Raw genomic sequence first — 21,932 nt, 5'->3', positions numbered from 1 at the left:
TCGATATCAAAGACTAAGACTTTTTCTTCCCAAAAAGATAATTTATCACAGAAAACACGGGAAGGGTGATGAAGCTATAATCATCGGGTGTTAACAGCTGTAGCACTAAGTGTCTAGAAAATTATATCAATTTCAGAAAAGATAATGAAATTGATTAAAATTTGAAATATTAATCCTTTTTGAAGCACTGAAGTTCACTGAACTCCTTAAAACCAAGTGAAGTTGGCCTTAAAGATGCTCTATAGCTTTTTTATGATATCTTAGCTCTTACCTCAACATTCAGAGGATTAGAGAATAAAAATCTTAATTTTATGATTATAGACAAAGTGCCAAATCCGTCTTTTTGTAGTAGAAAGGGCTAGTAAAATTCATGGTCTGTTTACTTGTGTTTGTACAAGTTTCATTGATGCTATCAGATTATTATGTAGAAATATGTGTCTGCATGCCTAACAGATCCCAGGGAAGAAACAGCAGTCACCCCATTAAAAAGATAAGGGTCACGATGTTACGTACTTGAGCTTTTGTAGTGACTGGCTAAATACAAAAAGACACAGCAAGCTTTTCCCATTCCTTCTTTTACAACTCAGTGTCCACATGCCTCAGCTCTTTGTAGATCGTTCCCATACCCATATGCTTAGACATCCACAGGGTCATTTATATTTTCCTACATCAAAGTGCAGAGTTCCACCAGCAGCAAACAACTTCTGCTAGTGGTAAGGTAGCTGATCTGCTCTACAACTGATTGTCAGTTGGATGGCTGCAGTATGCTGCTTATCTGTGGTAACATACAGAGTCACCTTGGATTTGTTCCAGTTCTCTTATTTCTTCAGACTGTCTCCTGTTACAAAGATTGCAGATGATCTGCAAGCAATCCCTTTATATGGGATGTAAATTTGTGCAATAGTGGTTTGAAGCTATTTTCAAAGTTAAGCAGGTGCATATGCATTTTTTCTGGGCCAAGTCCAGTGTGGTCAGTAACTTCCCAAGTTCACTGGAGACCACCACAATTCTTCATGGAAATAAAGCCACAGAGAAAGTGAAAGTACTAAGCATATCATCTGCATGTGTGCTGTGAACGCCCCCACCCTATCAGCTTTGCTACTCAGAGAAGTCATTCATGATGACAGTCATTATATATCACATTCAGATTGATTTTTAATATGTGGAACCAATCAGAACAGTCTTTAGCAGATACCCTTCCCCAGACTGTGCTGATGCTTCAAGAGCACTTAGTCTCCAGCATTTATCCAAAATTTCATTCTGCTTTGTTTCTCAAAGGATTGTAAGGCCAACAAACCCTCCATTTCTACTGTGACATAGACAAGAGTTCTTGTACTGAATATTGGAAGTGGAATTTGAATCTGATTTGAAATCCTTTCTCATTTCTCAGATTCTGTCTTTTATATTTTTAGCAACAGGCACACATTGCAAGAAATTCTGTTAACAAATATTAGGGGTATCAGTTTTAATCAATCTGTTTGCCTTAACATTAAGGACAGTTGTACATATTCATCTGTAGGAAAATATACCCCTGTAGCTGTGAACACCTCAAGAATGCGCCTCCTCTAATAGCAATTAATATCTGAAATATTTCTGTTATCACCTGGAAGTCAGTTGAAAACTTCCAAAACAGAAACCTTTTTCCAGCATATTTCTCTCTTTATTAAGCAGCTCCAGGTAAAGACACTATAGCAGATATTTAATAGTTACTATGTTTACATGGTCATATTAACTCATGGTGGTTTTCCTATCTGTTTGGCTTTTGTCCATGTAAATGAAAAAACACCAACACAGAATCTGCATATTTTCTATGGATGCAGAAGTAAAAGTGTATTTGGACTTAGTCACCCATATAACCAGCACTAAATGAGCAACAATGCACTATTCAGCTCTCATATTGCACCCTCCCTTGACATTAATTACATTCTCAGTAGGGACATGTGTCATTGAAGCCGTTCTTTAAACCATATATAGTATTTGTTGAAAGTGTGGCTGTGGTTAGAATAATAACTATTTTAAATGGTATCTTGTAATTCAACAAATCTTGCATAGGAAGCATTCTGACATCATACCAATTTATTTTCTTATCACTATAAACTGATAAGGCCTTTCCTTTCTACTTCTCTTAGTTCTGCAAGGCCAATCTAGCTATGAGAGAGTGAGCCATATTCTACCTAAGACATCACCGATAAAGTGTTTAGCTCCAGCTGCAGACTGTTTAGTATCTGGGTTATAGGAGTACACTAGAAAAGACAAAGACTGTCTTTTAAAGTCCTAGCTGAGTTTCCAAAGCAGAAACACTGGTGGAAAATACAGGATTTAGGATTTCTTGTTATTTATTTTGTAATTTTTTACTTTTTTCTTTGATTGAGCATATTTGATCTTAGACGTGCTAGAAAATTTTCTTTCATTGGAAATGCACCAAATAATTCTTGCATAGTATATAGTGCATATATACATATAGTATATACCTTTTTTCAGCATTCCTGATATTTCGTCTTCAGCTGAAAAATGCAGGTCTCAGCAGGTCAGAATGGATACAGGGTAGGCACTTTTCTCTTCTATTGACTCGCCTTTGGTGAAAATCTGAGATGCCTCAAATTAAGGCTACAGATATCCCATAAATAAGTAAAATAGACATCCTTGTAACTCTTGACTCTATACATATTTCTTCTTCCCTGTGAGTAAAATGGATCGTGAAACTTTTGCTTATGAATAAGGAAGCTGAATATAACAGGCAACCTTAAACTTCATCCCACTTCAGAAATATTAGAACTTTAAAACTTTTTGTAAGATAGCAAATATTATGAGAAGCAAAAAGAACACTGGAAGAATAATCAGCTTTAAGTGCAGCTACTCTATATACTGATTTTCTGAATGTAATTGGATGGATTTTTACCATAACCCCCATAAAGTACCACTATAAATTATGTAAGCATACACTCTTACTAACCTGATCTTAAATGGTGTGTGATTTTAATTCTTCCAGCAACTTTTCTTTCATCTTACTGCCACAACTCCACCTTCAGAAATATCAAAAATACAAAACTGACAAAACAAAAAAGGGGCAAACATTTAGTGCTTGGTGACACTGACTTTATATACAACTAAACCTTTCCCCTCTCCTGCCCTGTTGCCATTCCCACAGTAATGTTCACACTTAGTAGCAGCTAGAGCGAAGCGAATTCTGCAAAGAATTTTTTGTATGCATTATCAATACGCCTGATCCACTGAATCATCTTCTGTTAGGAACGTTATCTCCTTTCTGATTGTTTCCCAAGAAAGTCGGAGAAACTGGGTTTTACAAAGATGATGGAACACAAAATGTCAGAACTGCTGGTACATCTCTCCACAAAAGTGGTTTTAGTACACATAATCATGAATTCTCATGCTTGTTTGCACATCCAAATAAAAAACAGGCCAAAGGATAGGGTTGGTTGAAAGTTTTCACTGCAAAGTAGCTTTTGCCTCAGCAAAGCCATGAGACTTTCAAGTTGTCACCTGCATGCAGCTGAAAAACTTTTGCCTTTTCATAGCTTGACCAAACCAAACTCCTTCTTTGGAGTCCAGAAAGCCTGCAAAAATTATTCTGTCCTTTTCTGCCCTTCTTTCCTGTTTCTTTTCCATAAAAGGAAGAGAAGAAATTGCACTGTAAGTTTGCAGGAAATATTTAGTTTTGCCATTCTACCAGACAGTGATGGGGTAGGAGGTACAACAAGGGTCTGCATTTCAATAGGCAGCGTATTAAATATCACTTGATGAAATCAGTATACAGGAATTCTAGATTAAGGAAGGGGTTTTGTCAATATCTTTCCAAACCTTATAAATGACTACAGGATAGGTCTTCTGAGGGTTCACAGCCTGACATAAAGTTTTGCTGAATATGACTTTGAATTTAGTTGGAAGTCCCCATCAAGAGTTAATGGTGCATTCAAAGCTTTAAAGGTTTTTGGTCTGAAATTGACTCAGTTTCATCAGAGTGACATTCCCGTTGAATTTTTTATTTTACTTCTGACATGTTAATCTATACATGCACGCAGCAGCACATATGGAGACAAATGTGTCCCTCATTTAGAAGTCTGCTGGTACTCCACTTTGACATGACAATACCAAAGACTTTGACCTCTGACAAATGTCCCCTATCATTATTGTGGGCAAAATATCCTACCTGCAAACTGATCCTAAAAAATAAAATTCTTTGGAATATTTTGTGAATCCTTGAAGAAAACAAGCATTTTTATTCTTTTTCCAGGTTTTCTCTAAGATAACCATAATAAAGCATTCTTACTGGTTTTTTTTTACTTAACTTTTAAAAGAGCCTATATCTGCAAAAAGAATGGAAAAATTTCCCTATAAAAGCTCCTAGAAGGTCTTTTGCAAAAATTATACTTTCTGAACTAAACCTAGATAGTTTTGCACAGCTCTAGCTCTCTCATGGCTGCTGTACTCAGATTTCACTCTGTTACACTCAGATATACTTTTCACACACCACATTTGCCTCACTATAAAACAAAGTCATCAGCTCCCAGCACAGAGCTGTCTCAACAGAAAATTGTCTGTATATGTGATGAAGTTTTTGCCATGTTGCTCTGCCTTTTAGAAATTCTTTCATCAGGAATCATGCTGTCTAAAAAATAAAAAAAGACATAATGAACTCTTGATTTGTGAATTTCTAAATGACATAATCATTTCATAAAAGAAAAAAGGTAAAGAGAGGCCCATGAACCTCCTTAATACCATATATCAGAAACATAGATCCTGCCATATGAGCCTCACTGGGGAAATTTAAAGGAGTTCTAGCAATGCAACGTGATTTGGCAAGACCTGAATTTGAATGTGGTTGTGAGGTCCCCATAAGCAACATATGCTTTTACTAAGCTGCAGTATTCCTTCCTTTCATAGCCCAAGCTTTTAAACTATTACTTTATATTTTCTAAAATTATATAGTTGTACTCCAAACCAAAGTTGTTAGCTCTTGATAAAACTATCATATTATGCAATTACAGCTCATCCAGAGGAAGAGAAAAAAGTGGATATTTAATTCTAACCTCTACAAAAAAACAAATAAAGAAGAAAGTGGAGAAAAGGAAGGGGAGAGAATAAAGGAGGAGAGGGAGGGAGATGTCTGCTTATGATTATGAGATGAACTTTGAACTTTTTCTTTTCCTGCAGCCAGGGATTCTGATTTTTTAAATACCACACTAGAGTGAAAATTTGAAGTATAGACTGAACATACAGAACTTTTACTTACATGGTTATAGAAAATTATACTGTAAAATGGAAAAAAATAAATCGTTCCAGATACAACTAGGGGTTGAAAGATTTCTAAAAGCAAAGCCACCCATCTGAAATTTGGAAACAAAGAACATTCTTTAATTTCTTTTGCTTCCCACTTGATGAGTTGGATAACAGTACTGCCTAGGAAAGTTCAGACATGCCCTCGAGTTTTTTTGCATATTTTTACTTCCTGTTTTCTTTGTCATGTGAAAGCTGACAAGCTTTCCTTTTCAAATCCGACTAAGTTAACCATCATAAAGGTGCCTTCCAACTCAAACCATTCTATGATTCCATGATTCTAAATATCAATAAAACATGAAGTGTTGATTGAAACTGTTAACGTTAAAGTCTTTGAAAGCTGGCATTTTAAGCACCTTCAGAAGAAGATGCCCATCTGGAATAGAAAATGTTTGTAAAAGGCAGGAAGAGCTGTTCAGTTTGTCTTTTGACTAAGAGACTGTGCCAGAAACATGAATAAAGAATCCATCAGTTCCCATGGACTTGAGTACTCTCAGGTTCCTTAGATAGTCTCAGACCTGATCTTCTCCTACAATGGGAGGTTCTTCATTCTCCCAGTCCCTGCCTTTACCTTCTGCATCTTGGGTGGTGTGGCTGGAGCACTTGCCAGTGGACACTGAGACAAAAAAGTCATTGACTACCCCAGCCATCTCCATATACCTGGTAACCAGTTCTCCTGTTTCCATCCGGAGAGGGCTCACATTTTCTCTAATGTACCTTTTATCTATGTCTATAGAAGCTTTTCTTGTTGCCCTTTCTGTCCCTGGCCAGACTTAATTCTGTCAGGGCTTTCGCCTTCCTAAATTGATCCTTGGCTGCTCCTACAGTTTCTCTGTATTCCTCACAGGCTATCTGTCCTTGCTTCCACCCTCTGTAGGGTTTCTTTTATCTTCATTTTCCCAGGAGCTCCTTTTTTATCCATGAAGGCCTCCTGGTGTTCTCACTTCCTCTTTTTCAGCATGCATCGCTCCTGAGCTTGGAAGAGGTGATTCATATTAGCCAGCTTTCTTGGGTCCCTCTGACCTCCAGGGCTTTAGCCCATACTACTCTACCAGGCAGATCCTTGAAAAGGTCAAAGTTTGCTCTCCTGAGGTCCAAGGTAGCAAGCTTGCTGTGCACCCTCCTCGCTGCCCTAAGGATCTTGAACTCCACCATTTTATGGTCACTGCAGCCAAATATATAGCAAATATAAAGCTGCCTATCAGGACCATCACAAACACTGAGAAATTTCAAACCTTCCACTAGAACCAGATTGATCTATTCCTCATAATAAGAAAATCTAAGCATCCCAAGCTCTAAAGAAGTTCAGGTCTGATTTCAAAGCCACAAGCTTGCATTCTTTGTAATTTATGATGCAAGTAGCTATCCCACGGTCTCCAGGCATAATTATCACTTAAAACCAAAAATAAGACAAATATCAAGAAACTCACAAAAAGTTGCAAATAACAAACAATCCTCTAGTTAAATGCCAGAAATTACCAAAAGTCTGTAGGAGTAAAAAAGCACAACTCTTAACCAATCTTTAGGGCATGATACATGACTCTTAAATCTCTGTTGTGTCTAATGCCTGAGTAAATAGATGTCTTGCATGGTACCCTAGATGTCAGAAGAGGCAAATGATATCTTATTTATCCTACTATTCAAAAAAATATCCTCAAAACCTGTATTTGTGTGTTTCCAAGCTACTGTTACTAAATCAGTTTCTAGATATAGCAGGTGTATTAATACAGCCAATCTGCAGTTCAGTCCTCTTTCAATTCACAAATGAAAGAAGGACGGTGCTGGTGAATTTGTAAACATCTTTTCTTTCTTCAGACCTTACCATATCCTGCTTATTGGTCTGGATATTACAAGATGGGCAGAATAAGTCAAATACAACTAAAGACCAGAATTTTCTCTGTAGTTTCCTCAACAACTAAGACTGTAGGTAAAAAATGAAAATACAATAATGGCAACAAGCCTGTTGCATGTGCTTCATTGCTGAAATTGTTTAGGAGCAGTTCTTCCCTGTGAAAAATACATCTTTTGCGACACTGAGCTGGGGATGACACCGATGGCACAGTAAGCAATAGATTTGTTCATTGAAAGAACATTATTTAAAATAAATTTGCATATTTTTTTTCTCTGTTGCTGTCAATATTCTTAAATCATGTTCCTTGACTTAATACTAATTTTCTTTGCCTTATAGCATACTTCTTATTACAAACTCCTCACAGAAAACTGTCAAGCCCTGTTTATATTTGCTTACTTCATTATCAGTCAAGAACAATATGAGAATTGAATGTTAATTGATTGGTCTAGTGGTTACAACCTAGAATTTATAATATGAACAAAGAACTAGCCACAGTTTTAACACAGGCTTGCTGTGTAACTGAAATCCCAGCTAAATAACTTTCTTCATCTATAAAATGGATTAATACTGTCTGTACTGCATTACAGTACTATGAAGTTTGATTCAGTTACTCTGTAAAAATGTTTCATGATTTTCAGGCCAAACGTTCTTGAGGAACATTACAAACACAAATTATTTGTGCATAGGCTAATGAAAAAATTGTAATGGCACAAAGTGGTTTCTTTGACACCGTGATTTACAAAAAATTATCTTTTATTATTTAAAAGATATTTAGAAGACATTTTCACCTGCATTTCTCACTCTGACGTTAGTTTACTAGGTTTTCAAGTTATTTCTGTAAGACTTCTACAAACATTCATTCCAAAGTTTTTGAAATAAAATTAGAAAGGTGTGCCTTTTTTATTAGCCTGGAATAATTTAACAATTTTCTGTAGGGTATTTTTATTACTACTTCTTAATTACTAAGACTACTTCCTAATTTCATCTGCTTCTCATATTTTTGCTTCTGGCAGATCTTTTATTACATAAAAGAGTAGTTTTACTGGGATTTGTTTTTTAACATTTAGCAGGAAGCCAAAACAAAGTAGTTGGAAAAAGATTTGAGTGGAATTCTGGCAGTGAAAAAGAGAGATGAATAAAGTGTCGTCCTGGATCATACACTTTTTCTCATTGTACCGAAAGGTTTTTGTTCTATCTTGGCAAAAATCCCAACACATTAATTCTTTATTCTAGTCCGTAATTTCATTACATGACAACTTTTTTACCTTGCATAACAATGACAAGTTTTTGCTGCATTTTGTTGTGTTCTCACAAGATTCATTGTGACATAAAATGCTTCAGAAATTAGTCACTGTGTAATTTAAATGATTTAGGTTTTTGTTGTTGTTCATATTATACAAGACCAACAAGACATAAGAAAAGAAAACATGTAAAGATATCCCTTACCTGATAAAGAACTATGTATTGCTTTGCTAGTACTCACATCCAGTGACATGTTTACTTTTGGCTCATACATTTTCATTGTACTACAATAATAGAGTAATACAATAATAGAGTAGAATCTATAGTTAGTTTTTTACAATGCATACAAAAGGGTAAAGTGTCTTAAAAGTGTTGAGGTGGATAGGATTGTCAGGACTCCTCCTTTATACTTGCATTGTTCTGCAACCCAATGAAATTACAAATTTAATTTCCAGCACTGCAGACTTAATGAAATGAGAGAGCTAGGCTTTGCATTCTGCACTTTGCAATACTTCTTCTACCCTTCACAGGGACTATCAGATTGATCTGAACTGGCCAACTAATAATGCAAGATGCAGTAGAGAATCCATTTCCTACTTCCACGCTCTGCTTCTTGACTGTAGTAGGACCTGAAGTGCTGGTTTAAAGACAGGAGTACTCAAATATTCTGGCGTGGTCAAGAGAGATAGCAGTGTTTGCATACACACTGTATTGAATCATGACTCCATTGTTTTACTGGTTCTGCCAAAATTGAAGCTTGAACTGGTAAGGAAAGAAGGGAAGTGGGGTTCCCAAACATCAAGATATTTATATTAATATTCTAGCCTTTATATATTTTTTTAATTACCCAGTCTTTAATTGAATAGAAATAATGTTCACACAGTTAATATTACTGCTGAGCATTTAGTATGTCAATGGATGGGAAAGAAAACCCAATCTGTGACCAGAAACCACTCAGAGACACAATGAATGTGGTTAAGTAACAGGACACAGGCAACAGAATGACACTGAAGTCAACTGCTGACTTATTTCTCACCCTCTCTCAGCCTACACCCCCCCCTCCCCACCCCCAAGTTTAACATTTTTTTAAACTTTGGCTCAAGTTGCAGGTATCTAATCTTAGCTACTGTACCTTCTTCCAACAAAACAAATCAGGCATGAATCATAACCCTTCCTTCCCCTGAACACACACATTCACTTGCCAGTAGATCCAAGGTTTCTGTCCAGATCCCAGACTTCATCTTTCTCCTTCTACTGCAAAGTAAAATACATTTGGTAACACTTAATTAAGGTTCCTATTCAGATTACATGGTCTCAATGCTAAGAACAAGGCTTTAGTTGCCCAACTCCCAGTAGCATGGTTAAAGCCACAAATATCAAATTGGGAACATAAGCCTTCATTTAGATTTAATATGGAGAGTTATTGTAAATTAAATAATTATCAAGTGATTAACAAACATTATTAATCTCATAGCTGTTAACCCTCTATAATTGTATTCTTTGTAATCAGTTGGCATACACTCATTAGTCTTACGGAGTGCTGTCATAGCTTTGAACGTTACGCAAATGTTTTATCTTCATTAGGGATATTTTAATAGTCTTTACTTATGTGTATCATGAGAAATAGCTATCTTAATTAATTAGCATTTTATGGGCTTTTGAGAACTAAAATTCAAAATACTACCTAATGGCATATTACAGTGTGAAGTCAAACAACAAGAGTCACATTGGGCCTAGCATATCAATTACAACGTAAGTTTTGCACAGAATAATACAAAAGTATATATTTTTGTTGTTTTTTTCTTCTTATGTGGGGAAATATTTTGCAAGTAAAAGCTCACATTTAGCTGATATAAAATACTGAAGCAGATAATACTAAACACCATGATATCTGGTGTTCCAAAATTTAATGCTGTGGACTTGATTCTGCAGAGCATATGTGTAGGGTGCTACAAGCTTCAGTGTAAGTGCAATATAAATTGTGATGAGTAGAAAAGGAAGCAAGGCAAGCTGATCACATATTCATAAAAGCACTATGGTGTAGTCACTCCGTGACTCCTGTCTGAAAACAGCATCATTGCTCAAGCAAGGACAACTAAGGACTTAGATCACCAGCTGATAATCTCACGTGAGGTCCTTTTTACCCAGGTCAACTTGATACTTATGTCATACCCATCTTTCTTCTGTTTCCCTTCAGCAGCATAAGACTTGGTAGAAACTCCTTCTCAACAGTGTCCATTGCTTCATTACACTATTGCCCACACAGAGATTTTTATTTAGATTTGCATTGGACACAACCATTTTCAACTCCTGCAGTCTAGATGTGTGATTAGAAGTGATGCAGTTTGGAGTTCCTTTTTTTATCTATTTCTTTCCTTTCTGTTTTTATATCTGTATATATGTAACTATGCTGTCCCATACAATAACAATCCTTCCAGACTCCTATGCTATGGAGATGATACTAACCCTTGCTAAAGACACCGTGATGGTCCAGTCATGCTTCATCATTGATGCATGGTAAAAGTCCAGTTTTTCCTAGCAGACACACTACATGTCTGCTATAGTATGGCCCTTTCCCCAATTACTCACCTAGAACACCTTCAACCATATACATAGCTCCATCACAACTGTCAGCTCTAAAATATGGAGGGAATTTATTGTGTTGTTAGATTCACAAGGACTAACAGGTCCATTTTCACTGAAATTTTAAACCTTACTTTAGAGAGTTTGGTTCTTCTCCTGAAGTCATCTGGACAAACCTTACATACATAGTACACTGCAGTGTCTAGAGCTTCAGGTGCTGGCAGTAGCCCACGGTCCTTCCTGTTCTTCTCTGGACACCTTTGCTGCTTTCTGACTAAGGAAATGCTTAATCCAGCTGACAGCTTTGGGGTTTGTGCTGGTTTCGGCTGGGATACAGTTACTTTTCTTCACAGTATCTATATACTATGGGGGGGTCTGTTTTGGATTTGTGCTGAAAACTGTTAATAATACAGGGATGTTTTCATTATTGCTGAGCAGTGCTTACACCAAGTCAAGGCCTTTTCTCCTTCTCACACCATCCCACCAGTACACAGACTGGGGATACACACGAAGTTGGGAGGGGACACATCTGGGACAGCTGATCCCAACAGATCAAAGGGATATTCTGTACCATAAGACATCATGCTCAGCATATAAAGCTGGGGGAAGAGGAAGGAAGGGGAGATGTTCAGAGTAATGGGATTTGTCTTCCCAAGTAACCATGATGCATGATGGAGCCCTGCTTTCCTGGAGATGGCTGAACACCTGCCTGCTGATGGGAAGTGGTGAATGAATTCTTGGGTTTGCTTTGCTTGTGTGCATGGTTTTTTTGCTTTAACTATTGAACCGTCTTTACCCCAACCTGTGAGTTTTCTCATTTTTACACTTCTAATTCTCTCCCCCATCCACTGGGGGAAGTGTGTAAGTGACTGTGTGGTACTCAGTTGCTAGCTGTGATTAAGTCATGATAAGGTTGAATGCAGGGATAGTTAAGAGAAATTTGAATGGCCTGTGATGTACAAGAGGTGAGTGGGGATGATCTAATAGTCCTCCCTGGCCTACTAATTAAGTCTCAGAAAAACAAACTGCAAAAGCACACATTCAGGTATATTTTCCCTCCTCTTTATTTCTAATTTGGCAACATTTTTGTGTGCCAATCAACTATAGGTATGTCAGATTGATGAAAGACTGTGGAGTTTCTGTCCCTGGCTCACCCCTAAATGGGCTGATGCAGTCATGTGGCACCAGTTCAAACAAACATTTCTATCTTGTCTCTGCTATCTGCTAGTAAAAATTGATTCCCTATATAAGTAGTAGGAATATGTGTCTGCATGCAAACTGTCATAGCCCAATCATTTTGTACAAACTAATGCAATTACATCACCAGGCAATGACAGACCCAGCCCTCACAGGGACCACATTAAACCCTAAAGCAGTTCCTCTCTCACAACTGTCTCACACCATGGGTAGTGACAGTTTGGAAGATTTAGAGGGTGGAAAATGCCTCTGCTTTTACTTGGCACTGAAAAAAATGAGACCAATTATATTTAAAAAAATAATAATTTCAGTCTAACAGTAACAACAGAAAGTTGTATTTTCTCATTTGTAAAGACTCTCCATGAGAGTTAGCTGACTGATTAACAGGGAACATTAAATTATTGTATTTAAAATGTTGTAACATACTCAAGTGCTAGCTTGCTCTCCTCCCAGGACCAAGGATATGAAACACATTTGCAACTCTATAAAGATGCTTCTAAAAAAGAAAGTCAGAAAGAACACACGGCTGCTTCCTCTGTTAAGTAAGCTGGTATGTGGCTTCAGCAGAGCAGGCATGACTTATACCAGCTGAGAATCTGTCCTATATTATCTATTTTTCCTCACTAAAAGAAGCTTCCCTTGCCTATCTCAGTATATGCAAAGATATTCAGCCTATAAGAAAAGAGTGGTAAAATGTACTAGGACTACTAAAACGTAAAAAGAAGGAACTGTGCTAGTCAGCCCAGGAACATATTTAAGATCACACATACACACATTGATGTGATCAATTTCTTGCAACTGATCACGAAAACCTACTTATGTCTTCCTGAAGGATTAAAGGAACATGGCCCTGTAGGGAAGGGTCACCCCAGTTAAAACATTCACCTAGCCTGGGTTACAAGTGGAACTGGCCAAAGACAAGCTATATTTTTGAAGAAGTCTTTCACACTTGGAAACTTAGTCTGTAATAGACTGAAAATCTGAAACCTCTCATTGCACAATATGTTGATTTCAGCACACTAGAATTCCTCAGAACCTATCAAGTAACTTGCAGTATACCTCTGGGGTCGTTGCGAGGTTAACACATAAAGTAGACCACCTACGTAGGAAAATTGCCATGCATCTTTACAGTTTACTTTGTCAAAGGGGGACAGAGGAACTGTTTTAATGAGGTGGTTTTCAGTTGGGTTTTTTTTCATATTTTACACAGGAAAAAGGAAAATATTTCTTCACTTCAGGGCATCTGAATCATATTTCCAATGGGACAGGCACTTTTAGGACAATGAGTGCTGAGGTATAAATAATTTTCAGTGAATTGAACTGTAATCATTTAGTTTTTTGCATATGTGAAAACAGCTTTCAAAAGTTGTGCTCCAGTTCTTTTTCAGCTAAATATTACATCTATGTTTAAATTAAATATATTTTGACACATAACAACTCATAAATACTAATTGGGCAATACAGTACATATTGATAAGAGACTCAGCTGTATCAATAATGCAAGTTTATTCCAGGTTTCTGCATGCAGTCATCATCTTTGGTCTATAAATTGCACAAGACTATCTCAGTGCTGTGAAAATTCAATCCAACAGTTAAGAACTAGTTGTTAAAAAGTGGAGATGGGGAATAGAAGAAAACAAATCTTCAGAGCTGAGGACACACATTAATCCTCTTCTCAGAAGATATTTTAAAAGGACAGAGTAGCACGCTTATTTTTTGTTTCAATTCTGATGTTAAACATGCATTTTATGTTTAATTTCTTTCTTTAAGTTTGCATTAAGGTTAATCTGAGTATCATAGTCATGAAAATGTAAAATATCAGATTTACTACAGTTCAGTTCTATATATTTTTAATGGCCTGTTTGATAGGAACAGAGCTTGAGTACACCTCAGATTTTTATTTTTTTTAAAGTCCATTACTGTATGGTTGTCCTGGAGTGATGTGGCCAGGAAACTGTGATGACCAGAGCCCCAGTCTCACAGCCCCTCTCACACAAGTTACACATGCAGAGATACCCAGGGAGAAGGCAGTTTATGGGTTCAGGGCTTTGACTTTCCCACCTGTTGCCTTAATGTTTCTAGAGGTATATGAGGCAGCTTAGTTATGGTCTTAGAGATGCTGCATATTTTATAGGGAGAGATGGACACAGTGCTATTATAAATTCTTTCTAGTTTCTTTCTAGTTCTCTAGCCTAAAATAATTTTCCTGGATACTGAGATTACAGCCTATTACTCAACAACAATGGAAGATAGATCAGCTTTAAATAAAGCCTGATCATTAAGTACTGATCAGAAAGAGTTTTTTAAAACACATACACAAACACAAAACCGGTTTTCAGGTCAAAATTGGCTCTCCATTTGTACCATAAAAGACTTTTAACAAAAGAGAAGTCAAGCTGACTATTCAAAGTCCAAGGCAAAGTAAATCTTGAGTGTTTAGAAAAGGCACAAAGAGCACACAAACAGCAACTTTCGCTATCTTCACATACTAAATTTCCAGCAGACTTTCAGGCCTCTGCACAAAACTAGCAGTACAAAAACATGACATATTTCTTCTGATGGTTTCTTCCAAGGTTTCTTGCATGGCAATACCTTGTCTCAGGAATCATGTTCCAATATGAGTTTGTACACTAACCAGTGGACCTGCTTCTCCACATGGCAACTATATTCATGACAGTAATAAAAATATGAAAGAAATCATTAAATAAACTCTTCAGGACTCACCTCTTGAACTTTTCCAAAGATGGAAGAACAATTTACATGGAATTAAATATACTGCTCCTCATTTCTCTAACTGTGATAAATCACTCCAGGGCTTTAACCACTGTAAGTCATGCCTGGATGTTGGGACAGTGCTCAGAGTTTGGGCTGATCGTGCCTCCACTACCAATGTTTCACAGTACTGCCAGTGATTCATGTTCTGTCATGTTTCTGTTTTTAATGAAAGCAAAGTGTATGAAAGGCATGGTGATGAACATCATCTTCTAATAGAGAATTAAATTCATCATATTTTCTCTGCTTTTGTTTGTGCAGAGAATGATCTCTGATACACAGACATTATGCAAATAATAAAAAAAATACAAACGAAGCACTGCACTGATCATTTGAGTCCAGTCTATACCAGGTGTGTTATGAAAGACAAAATGTCTTGTTGAAAAGCATGAGCAATACACCCAGATAAGACAGCAGGCACAGAAAATGGGGGAAGAGAATTGCTATTGTTTAGCAGCTCCTGTTTTTCAGTAGCTTCAGCCTTGAAACAATGCAGTTAACACTGTCCAAACAACAGTGTCAGAAAACTATTGCTGCTGTGCCAGAATCAGTGACTTGAAGTTGACAACACCATAAATCCAGCTAGAAGGCATTTCTGAATATCTTTTATGCTAAAACCTGCTGCATTTCTGAGCTATTTACTGTATAGTGTGGATCGTGAGTGATAAATGTGCATCATGATCCCAGAGAATTACAGATAATTGGGACAATTTCAAATAAACTAGAGAATTCGTAGGGCTTAAGTCTATGTCTTTTTTAAGCTATTGAAGCATTTCTTGTTACAGCATCACTAAATTTGTAACTCAGAAATTATGGTTATTGTGTATAATAAACAAGCAGAATTTAAGGATTAGTCAGCTGTGTGGTTTATGTTAAGTAAATGGACATACTTGAAAAAATTTAATAGAAGTTTAAAGTTTTTCACATGTAAAATTTTCCTTTCATAACTACTGCTATGATTTCGGTTAAAAAGTTTAAAAAAGATACATTGAGATAAGATCTGGGGTTATTCAGAGGTTAATAAAGGAAAAATATCAAACTCAAGTAATAAGAGGCTGGAATATTCCTACAATCATAACAGTTAAAATTACTCCTCTATTGCTATCACTTTCTTTTCCCCTTAGGTTTAAAATTTAGTCTTAGAAGTGGGGAACTTGTCTCACAAAAATATCATGCACAAAAGGACTATGAGCCCATCCTGCACTGGGAAAAGAGGCTTTGTCAAATATTTTCAGGTAAAAGCATTGAAACGTACATTTGCTAAGCTGTAAAATTAACAGTACGTTTCATTAATTTTCAAGTGTCAAAACCTTAACCTCTAAGCATGTTTAAGAAGAAGATCATTTGTTTCTTTCTTATAGATTAAAAGGTTTTGCCACAAATTTTTACCTAGAAAACTTTTACCACTTTATTTTTGTTCCAGAAGACCAAAGGAGTTTTTAACTACAAGCATGTGACCAAAACCTTTAAAGAACTTAAGGAAATGTCCATCCATCTCAAAATTACCAATGTCTTTTTGATCGTATTGCAGTTTCAGATGAGGTTAAATGACAGAACAGCACCTGCATACTTATTAGTCTATAGTAAATTTTACAACACTGATAGCCATAGAAGCCCCTCCAAAATAATAAATGTTAAAAAGATTCCATTTGTAGAGTCATCTTCACCTTCAGTTCTTTAAAACTGATCACGTATATATATATAGATTCCTGAGCTCATCTCAGAGCTCAGTTTGATGATACCAGATTCATTAAAAAGATTATGAAGAACAAGCACAGACAGGTGATAAGTGAGAAACCAGTTTCATTGCAAGGCCTAACATGAACAAGAATGATTGAGCATTTTTATAGCACTTTTCATCTTCGTATGATAGCTGCTTTCACACCTGGAGGAACTGAGACTCATGATTCGATAAACTGCCAAATTTAATAGAAGCAGCAGTGAAATTAAGGAGAAAAAAGACTAAATGGGAAGCAGTCAAGGCAATGTTCTCCCCCAGAACCCTTCCTATTTTGGAGAGATGCTTTTGCTCTTGGGGAACTCGTCATGGAGAAAAAACTTGGAGAATGACTGAAAAAGTGGTAAAAGTAAGACCCCTTAGGCATAAAAAGAAAGTGATCATCTTGACACAGCTCTCCTTTCTTCTTCTTAACTACACTTGCTCCTCTATCTTCTTAGTTTACCCTCTCTCTTTCACTTTTCCTTCTCTTCATCCTGTTTTCTTTAAGTAATCTTCCTCACCTCACTACGTGTTCCCTCCCCCACACCAAAGTAGCATCTGTTGTTGCATTGTTCATGCTGGTTGCTGCACTTGAGCCTTCTCTCTGTCCTGTTTGTCCCGCTTCTCTGCAACAAATAATTCAGAATAATTCTGAAGGCCCTTTTTTTTTTTTTTTTTTTAAGCCTCTACATCCTATCGTCATAAACATATTTAATTGCATTAAAGCAAGAAGCCAGCAGTCAGGATTAGAAATCTCTGGTCTGATGTTGAAATTATTCTATTTTGCCACCACATTTTTAACAGATAGCTGGACCATCTATCTCAATCCATCTGATCTAAAAATATCTCTGCTTCTTATGGTTGCATATTTTGATTTGTTTTAAGCATTATTGTACATACTCTGAGCTGGCATAGCTGATGAGGCTAGATAATTCAACTACCTTATAGCTGGTTCAATATTGTAGAAGTCAGATTCTCTACTGAGATAAACTAAGGCAAAGTAACACCATGTGAAAATCTGTCCCATATATTTCAAATGGTTATCATCCCCCTATCATCCATCCCTAACCCAATTAAAAATAGTGACTTCAAGAAAAAAAACAAACAAATTTTCCCTTTTTTGTGGCCATAAAGAGGAAAATCCCCAATTTCTCTTTGCAGCCTTCCAAAGATATGTCTAGATGCATGATCTACATGCTTAGAAATAACTGTTAAACACAGCCAAGATGGGAAAATGGATGTATCTTGTAATTAAGATAAATCAATGAATGTTCTGCTCCCTTCAGTTTTACCTATAGGCTATGTGCTTTCCATGGAATTGGGCCACCCACTGAAGAAATCCACCCTGATGGTGGTAATTGTTTGTTCAATATCCCCCAGGAATAAAATGTCTCTACATCTCAACAAATACAACATGAAGAGGCATAATTGTTTATGCTCACATAACTTAGAAATTTCCTACTCAACCTCAAAACCAAAAAATAGTTTGGTTTCCTTCTGCCTTTCATGACCACACTTTAGATGTTAGATCACATATGACAACCCCTAACAGTCAGCAAAATGCAGCAAAATCACTCAAATTTTCAGGGGTGAGGGATTTCTTTAATCACATTCACACCAATTACGAGGATTTCAGCCACATGTGGTAAAATACTTCAGTATTAACTGTTGCAATTTAACAGCATGAGGCAAACCCAACCCACATAGGTTTTGCTCCCTTTGCTACCTAAGAGGAAGGGCGTAAACCATGGAAACATATTTGTACATCAGTTCTCTTGTTCAAGAAAACCAAGGGGACTTTTAGTAAAACTGTTTTTCTGAAAATATACCCAAATTAATTTACAAGTTAATTAAGAGAAAAATTGCAATCTTCTCAAACCTCTAAGGATGTAGAAAGGGAAGATCATCTATTTGAATGTCATAGGATTTCTGCTGAGAGAGAGAGACAAGAACTGCACAATGGTCAGCAAAGACAAACTGAGAGTTAAAGCTGCCTTCATTTTGTGGGGGTAACATACTATCCTGAAACCTAGTAAAGAAAGCTTGACCAAAAATGCTCCTTTGCTCAAAGGAAGTTTGGTTTTGCATGACTTCCAAAACTATTGTTTGTATGATTGCAACAGATAAAGAATGTGAAAGCAGGTTGAGAACTATTGCAACTATTGGAGTAAAAAAGGTAAGAATGGCTTGTCTTCAGCCAGTCTGTGGTACTGAGGGCTCTCATCCCTTCAACCCTAAGCAGGATTAAACAATCAACTTTCCTAAACTCTGTCATGTGATATCAGCCTTTTCTCATAGGAGAGATGTTGCAGTCCCTTTATTGTCTTTGTGGCCCTTTGCTGGAATCTCTCTAATATGTCCATGACTCTTTTGTACTGAGAATCCCAGAACTCAACCCAGTACTTCAAGTGTGACCTCACCAGTGCTGAGGAGAGGGAAAGGATCACCTCCTCGAGCTGCTGGCAATACTTTGTCTAATGCAGCACAGAATCCCGTTAGCATCTTTGTGACAACGGCAAATTGTTGGCTCATGTCCAACTTGGTGTCCACCAGGACCCCCAGGTCCTTTCCCGTCAAACTGCTTACCAGCTAGGGGGTTCCCAACACATAGTCATGCATGGGCTTGACCTTCCCAGGTGCAAGATTTTGCATTTCTTCTTGTTGAACTTCATGAGGTTTCTTCATCTTCAATTCCTTCAATCCTCATTGCTTCAACCTTTATTGCTATTAGTATATTGCTGTGATGTCTTGTTACTTCTTCCATTCAAGGTAAATAAGATGAGTTCTAGAAAACTTATATTATCCCTCCATGTTCAACCACAGAAACTAAGGGACATTTTCTTCTAAATGAATTTAAAGTCTTGCATCACTTTGTGGAAGAGTAAGGGCTCAACTCTGCATTCAAAGTCATCCTTTCCTCAATATGGTCATTGCAATACCCTTCTCACAATGAAATTCCATCTTGATGGTGGATACATTTTAGTGGTGGTATGTACTGAGTTCCTAAGGCTCCAGGGGAACAGGTTATCCCTTAAAGCAGGACCAGGATCTGAAAAGCACATTTTATTCTCTCTGAATAAAAGGCATTATATAAATTTAAGTTGAGATTGTGTAAAACTCTGTGAAAATTTGGTTTGCTATTTTAAGTTTTTGTGCTAGAAAGTATCAGAAAGCATTATCACACAAATCAAAAGTTAATTGAATCTAAGAGGTCTGCAGAATGCCACATATAACAGAAAAGTCCAAGCTTGGTTTCTGAAAAGCTCTGTGATTGCCCAAGATTTTGATCCATGAAGAAGAAATGGCAGACAGATAGATGTGGTGGTTTAGACAGGAAGACACACACAGATCATCATATGTTAGCATGAACCTATACAAGACAGCTGGTAGGTAACTGACTTTGAAAACTGGAAAGGTGTAGACCAGACTGTGCTTATTTTGCTTTGATACTGGATTTGAGTGTGAACTGAGGACAGGGAAGAAAATGAAAATATGACCCAGTGTATTTCAGTGTCATCTCATTTGCAACAGTTAGTAACACAGGCCACTCAGATGACAGTCACCCCCTAAGGTATAGAATAACACAATTCAGAAGTAACAGATGCAAAAAGATTGCAACAAAAGAAAAAATTAGCTGAGAAAAAAAGTTCTATTATCCATTCCTAGATTGTAGTATCATAGACTGTAGCCTAGAACTAGAAAATAAGTAAGGCTTATGCTCCACTGATGATTTCTAGAGAAGAGAAAGAATATTCATGGCCAAGAAGATAAACTATACATTTTGATCTATTGAAGAACCAGTCTGCCCAAAGGGCAAGTCTGAATCCCAAGAGTCAAAAGTTGCAGCAGCAGCAGCAGCAGCAGCAGCAGGTGATTACTAAAAGAAATGAAAACTCCTTCAAATAATTTTCTAGTCAATTAATTAACAGAGCATGAAAAAGATTTCAAACTCATCTTCCCACTTCATACTAGAATAAACTATTAGCTTGAAATCCTATAGATAAGTATTTTATCTTTATTTCTTCCTTGCAAGAGAAATTACTGTAGGACTTAGAAAATTTTAAGCTCATATAACTTCCTATCTGCAATCAGGTGTTTGATACCACCCAATAACTAATATTCATTCAAGAGGTAGAAAAATCTTTTGGAAGAGGTGACTCATTTCTCATTCAAAATCTTCTTACAAGCTTATTTCCACTGTGTCATAAACAAGAATTTGGTGGCTTTAATCACCTTGGAAACAGAAATTTTATTAATTCAGAGTAGCACCATGCAAACATGGCTTTAGGGCTTCCGCAGCCAGCTGGTAAGTCTTCCTTTCCTTGCCTAGTGCTGCAGAAAGTCTCCTCTTCAGTATCCTCCAGGAGCACAAATCTCAGCATTATGTCCCCAGTTCCTGCTTTCCATTTCTGAGAAGCTATTTCCTCTTAGGCCAATGTTTTATACCTCACCATCTCTCACAGCTCTTCTCCAACTTCCTGCTGTAGATAACAAGAATCTTTCTTACAACCTAGAGCTTTAATAGTGGTGCTAAATCTCAAATTCAAGCTGAAATTGTGACTTTCCATAGGAACTGCTACAAGACCAAACAAATCTTTATTATGAGAATATCTTGTATCTCTGACCACTTTATGTGCGCAGCAGTCATTGAAATATATTTCACTGCTTTAAAAGCAAGGTGCCAGCATACACCATCAAGCATGGTTCCTGGAAGGAGAAAGATTTGTAACATTTATCTTTATGGCAACTGATTTCCCTTGTGAGAAACAAGGAGAAAGTCTTCATTCCACTGCTACCTATCCATGTCTCATACATCTAGAAAACTCTCAAACTCACATCTGGAGGTTTGCTAGTATCAGCCACCCTATACAGACTGGTGTACAGGTTAGAGGCCAAGTGTTTGTTTGTTAGGAAGGGTTAAGTAATAGACACCACTCAAATGATCATCGAGTTCACTTTCCACCATTCCTCCAGAAGGAATTGCTGCACTGATCAGGGAGAAATAGTGGAATGTCTTAGGACAAAGGCCATATCCTCAAGCCCAAATAGATCAAGAGCAGAAACAACGGCGTTACGGTATCAGAGGTAGGGCTTTGCTGTGGGAACATTTTCAGTGTTTGTCATTAATTCAGGTTAGATTTGTATGCCAAAAATTCAGGTTAACTATGCAGTACATGGTTACACTCCCAGTTGATATCTAAATTGTTTGGTTTAGGGTTTTTTTTTATGATCTACTAATGACAGCTTATTTATGGCACATCGATACTATAA

The sequence above is a fragment of the Athene noctua genome, chromosome Z, assembly GCF_965140245.1.
Source record: "Athene noctua chromosome Z, bAthNoc1.hap1.1, whole genome shotgun sequence".
Taxonomy (NCBI): Eukaryota; Metazoa; Chordata; class Aves; order Strigiformes; family Strigidae; genus Athene; species Athene noctua.
The sequence above is the reverse complement of the archived record's forward strand: the minus strand, read 5'-3'. Positions refer to the sequence as shown.